This window comes from Tiliqua scincoides, chromosome 1, assembly GCF_035046505.1.
Source record: "Tiliqua scincoides isolate rTilSci1 chromosome 1, rTilSci1.hap2, whole genome shotgun sequence".
Lineage (NCBI taxonomy): Eukaryota > Metazoa > Chordata > Lepidosauria > Squamata > Scincidae > Tiliqua > Tiliqua scincoides.
The window spans coordinates 7433177-7438947 of record NC_089821.1 but is presented as its reverse complement, the minus strand read 5'-3'; the positions used below and the strand labels follow the sequence as shown (position 1 = coordinate 7438947).

General features: G+C 51.2%; 1 pseudogene; it reads left to right on the top strand.

Annotated features, from left to right (window-relative positions):
• Positions 1 to 4547: 4547 nt before the first annotated feature.
• Positions 4548 to 4667, top strand: LOC136638111 (5S ribosomal RNA; annotated as a pseudogene).
• The last annotated feature ends 1104 nt before the right edge of the window (positions 4668 to 5771 follow it).

Here is a 5771-nt window from a genome sequence, read left to right as displayed (position 1 = left end):
GCGGAGATGTTCTTATAATAATAATAATAATAATAATAATAATAATAATAATAATAATAATAATAATAATAATAATAATAATAAAAAATAGCCGAACTGTTGTCCAAGCTGGAACAATATTTGAAGAGAATTACTAAATAAACAGCAACTGAAATTCATCTCCTATTCTTCTGTCTCTGGGCAGAAGTGGTGTAGCTAGAGGGGGTGCAAAGTATTATGTTTTGCAGGGAGCCTCACCTCAGTGTGCAAGTTTTGGAGGGATGTTCCTCCTTCCCTTCGGAGCCGTACCGGGTAGGGGAAGCAAAAGGGAGGCGAATGCAAGGAGGCTGGGAGGAAAACGTCTCCATTTTGCTCCCCCGCCAGGAATGGCTGTGAAGGGGAGGGGGAAAGGCCCCTTGCACGGCACGTTCAGGCACTGCAAAACTTAATGCTTTGCACCCCCTCTAGTTACACCACTGGTGACCCTAATCAAACTGCTGCCTGAGGCAACCATTTCAGTTGGCCTCATGGACAGGCCTGGTTCCTTTCATCCAGTACCAAATTTGAAGCAGCAGTGGAGATGTGTGACTCTATCCCTGTCATCTTAAGCTTTTTGTGTACAGCAGCCATGGGTGTGCACATACCTTCTTTCCAATCTGGTAAATAACTGGGAGCACAATCTAGAGAAGGTCTTTAGCCAGTGCAAGTCTCTTGCGCTGGCCCAGGAGTATGGCAAACATGACTTAAAGCATATTCGTGCCTCCTTTGGAGCCAGTTCAAGGACACACGCTGGCCTCCCCGTGCCAGATCTGTACTGGGAAGTGGTAAGTTTGCACTGGCCTGGGCAGGCCACCGCAGGGGGATGGAGAGAGTGGTGTGAGAGTGAAATGGAGATGGGGAGGGGGCATTTTGGGGGGGTGGACCAAGAGGCAGACTGGGCCCAGAAGGGGATGGGATCGGTTGCAGAAGTGCAGGCCAAATCCTAATCCCCATCCCTGCTGCTTAGATTTGCGCCAGCGATTTTGCTGGCAAAGATTCCAGTAGCCAGATAGGGGTGGCTGGTGTGTGACACAGCGTAAGGTAAGGAGGAAGAAAGCCCCTAAGCCTGGGTTCTAGATGTCCAGTTGGCACCTACTCAGGCACTCGACCTGCCTGTTCCACCACAAATTAGGACTGGGATGCCCAGAAGGAAGGGGATTCTCAATAGGAAAACAGTGTGGAGGAAAGGGTTAAACTGCCACTGGCATGTCCCCATGTCCATTGCTGTCATGGGTAAATATCTGAAGACAACAGAGATACTTGCAAGCAGCACCACCATCACATCTATTTTGAGTGCTCTTCTCACATGCCCAAATCAACGGAAGGAGAACCAAGTTTAGATTGCCTTTTCTTTTGTGCCGACTGCAATGTCAATTTTTGCCCCACTCCCCCCTGCAGCAAATTATGGGGTCGCTTCCAGAAATGATAACCCGAGGCCACTGCGCTCATTTCAACTCATCACCTGCTAGCAAAGAACAGCTTCTATTTGCAAACAGATGACAGGATCGCATAACAGCAAGGAAAGAGGGAAAGTGCTAATGACTACTCAAAGTGCTGGAGGAATATGTTGTGCTAACAGCAAGTAAAAATGTCTACATACATATTATGCACTGAGAATCATATTTCTAATACCCCTGCAAATCGTGATAAGGCACATTAGCTTTAGATATTTAATCCTTTCACTTTCTTACTCCCTTCTCAACTAACCTTTTTTTGGGGGGGGGGTATTTTGTTTGCTCAGGTGAGCCCAGGTCGTTTCTTTCAAAAAGGGTCACATGACAAGAATCGTATATATTTTCTATGATCAACGGTGTCAATGATTTATGACTTTGAAATAGAATGGATAGGAAAGAGCCAAAGGCCCAGGAAAGATTTCAAAACCCAGAGAAAATGGTTTAAAATGTTTATCGCAGTGTTACAAGGGCATATTCAGGAGCCAGAATGTCTTGGATGCATCCAGATGACTCTCAAAATCACAACTGGAAAAGAGATTGGGGACCACCTTGCCCAGGGACCCCATCCAGTACCTACAGAAAATGCACACTCTTCTTAAGGAGAAATCAACATAAGAATATAAGAAGAGCCCTGCCGGAGCAGGCCAAAGGCCCATCTGGTCCAGCTTCCTGTATCTCACAGTGGCCCATCAGTTGTCTCAGGGAGCACACAAGACAACAAGAGACCTGCATCCTGGTGCCCTTGCAGGTTGACGTGATGTTGCCTACTTCTAGGCGGCGCGGGCAGGCGGCACGGGAGCCCGTGGCCGGTGGGGATGCTCTGGTTGCTGCTGCTGCCCCGCGCGGGCGCCACCGTCCCCGCCTCGGGAGCCGGGCGCTGCAAGGCTGCGGCCGGTGGGAGGGCGAGCGACGCCGGAGGTGCCGCCGAGACCCTCTCCCTGGGGACAGGTAAGGGGAGCCCGGGAGGAAGCGCGGCGCGGCTGGGCTGCGCTGCCTTGCGTCGCCGCCTTCCTCCCGAGGCTGGGATCGGCCCTGCGGCACCCTCGGAGAACTTTTCCTGCTCCCAGAGGGTGAGCTGAGCAGGCGCCTCAGGGCAGAGGGAAGGGCGGGCGGGGAAGAGGGTGTGGGGCTGCCCCCAAGTTGCCCCCCTGGAGGGCTCCCCAGCCACTCCCCTGGCCCCACACCTGGTGTCTCCCCACTTCCCATCACCCCCCAAATTGCTCTCCTGGAGGGCTCCCCAACCCCTCCCCCTGGCCCCATACCTGGTGCCCCCCCACTTCCCATCAGCCCTCCAAATTGCCCCCCTGGTGGGCTCCCCAGTCGCTCCCCTGGCCCCACATCTAGTGTCCCCCCACTTCCCATCACCCCCCAAGTTGCTCTCCTGGAGGGCTCCCCAACCCCTCCCCCTGGCCCCACACCTGGTGTCCCCCCACTTCCCATCACCCCTCCGGAGGGCTCCCCAACCCTTCCCCGTGGCCCCACACATGGATTCACCCCACTTCCTGTCACCCCCCAAGTTGCCCCCCGGAGGGCTCCCCAACCCCTCCCCGTGGCCCCACACATGGAGTCACCCCACTTCTCATCACCCCCCAAGTTGCCCCCCTGGAGGGTAGACCTCCGGACCTTGCTGGGTTTCAAAGTAGCTCTCGGGCCAAAAAAGTGTGAGCACCCCTGCTGTAGCCTTTCCTCATAAGAAAGCCTTTTTGGCTTGCCTGAAGCTATGTATCTACTCCAGAATGGTTGGAAAGTCTCCTCTGGGCCTTCCTATGCTCTCTCTCTCTCTCTCTCTCTCTCTCTCTCTCTCTCTCAGTGGCAGACCACCCATTCATCCGATGGGGCAAATGCCCTGGGCGCAGAGCCTTGCACACCTTTAGGACATGGAAGTCTTTTTGAGGCTCCTGACAGGGTCAGAGACTGTGCTTCCTCCTGTGCCTTTTTCAAAGTAGTGGATAGTGCAGGCAACCCTCCGAGGGGTCACCTTGCATAAACTTAAAGCTTCCAGATCCCATGCGAAAGGGGAAATAGTGAAGGCTATCAGTGAGTAGGTTTTACAACTTGCGTGGTGGATCCTATATCAGGATCCAAATGTTAGTTATTTGCTCTGTCAGTAATGACTTCATGATCCAAGAGCCTTTTGTCCCTGTACTGTCAGACATGTGTGAACTGTAAACACCTCTTGGTCTTTTTTCGTTTGTTCATACAGAGGAGACAATAAATTATTGTCTGTATCATGACAGCCTGAAGGAGATGGCCCCTTGAGATTTTTTCACCAGAGGGCGTTTGTTACAGTTAACCTAAATGACCTGCAGGAAATTGCCGGATATCCACAGTACATCTAACTCTGGTCACTCTATTGTTTCTAACACAGATTACTCTTCCGGAGAACAAAGTTTAGAGATGGAACAATGCCATAGCAATAGATTATGGAAAAGCAGTGAGGGAATCCTTCAGTCTTGAGATGCTGGGTGGATGGGTTGTCCAGAAATACACTGGCGGACAGTCTGATCCTAACAAAATGTTATGCTGCCGGAACAGGCTTTCCAGGGGTATAACACGCTTTTCAGCCATTGTGAAAGAAAACGCACCAGAGTGTGCCGGCCGGCCACTGCTGGAAGTGATGCGTGACCACTTCTGTGTACCACCTGCTGACTGTAAGACTGGCAGGGACCGAGAGGGGGCCATGAGGGGACCGTGGAGATAGTGGAACAGGACAGGGGATGGGATGATTGGGGAAGAAATGGGGCAGGGAGGAGAGTGGAGTGGGCCCAGGAAGGAGGCAATTTCAACAGCAGTGGCACCCTCTGAATCCTAATCCCTTTCCATGGCTTGATCTACCTTCCTGTGGCCTTGTGCCAGCAATATTGCTGGGAAGGCCCAAGTTGATCCATCGGGCCAGCAGTGGCTTTCCCCAGGAGAAGGGAACAAATGTTTCTTGCCCCAAGGAGGCCTCTGGAGGCCAAACCCCCCCCCCCCCACGGGATGCCATAGTGCCACATTGGGTTGGGTTGTAAAGGTCTAACTACATTTTATTTATAATGTGAAGTTTGATCCTGCAGGTTCTCCTTTTTTTGTAAACATAACAGCAACTGTTACCCTGCACATGCCTGATCCTGTCTGAACTCGGAAGCTAAGCAGGGTCAGGCCTGGTTAGTACTTGGATGGGAGACCGCCTGGGAATACCAGGTGCTGTAGGCTTATACCATAGTTTTTCCATGCCCGATTTCGTCTTATCTCGGAAGCTAAGCAGGGTCAGGCCTGGTTAGTACTTGGATGGGAGACCGCCTGGGAATACCAGGTGCTGTAGGCTTATACCATAGTCTTTCCATGCCCGATCTCGTCTTATCTCGGAAGCTAAGCAGGGTCAGGCCTGGATAGTACTTGGATGGGAGACCGCCTGGGAATACCAGGTGCTGTAGGCTTATACCATAGTCTTTCGAGACTGAAGGTTGCCAACCAACATGCACGGCTATACAAACCAAATCAAAACTACAGGGGTGGGGACTTTCACACTTTGCCCCAACCATCCAAGCTGGATTGTGTCCCCGCCCCACCCCCACATCAATAGCACCAATGGAAGGGGTGCTTGAGAAGTGGTGTGTAAATATCTCATGAGCATGCACGTGATATGGATTGGAACTGCAGTGAGTGCAAAGAGTTTTAAGCCCTCTTGTCTATCTACCACAATAAAAGATGAAGCAAGGTGGTTGGAAGTAAAACTGGAACCCAACTTTATTTGCCTTCCAACAAATATGGGATATCTGCAATATTTGCAAATAAAACTGGCCTGAATACCTAATGTCCAGTACTGGTTTCCTACTTTGTCAGAGACAACTCATAGACTTTGACCCCAGCCCAGACCCTACTCTGGCTTCAAGCTGTGGCTCGCCTCAAACCTGTCACCTGTGGCTAACAAGTCTAGCTTAGCAGTCCCGCAGCCTCATGTGCCAACGACAAAGTTGTGGAGACCTGATTCGGAGCAAACAGAAACAAAACTGTGCTTGCAACTAAGACACCGACCCTGATACAACCATGACAACAAATAAATTGTGGCAAAAAGGGAGATGAAAAAGGAGGTATTGGATTCTCCCTCCCTTGAGATCTTCAAGCAGAGGCTCAAAAGTGACCTGCCGGAGATGCTCTAGGAGAATTTCTTGCTACAGGCAGCAGGTTGGATTAGATGACCTTGTAAGTCCCTTCCACCTGTAGGATTCTATGAAAACTGCACCTGTAGCCACCACCACCCTTTTTGTAGACATTACTAATTTTCTGGGTTCTTGATCCTCCCCCTCAAACCCCCCA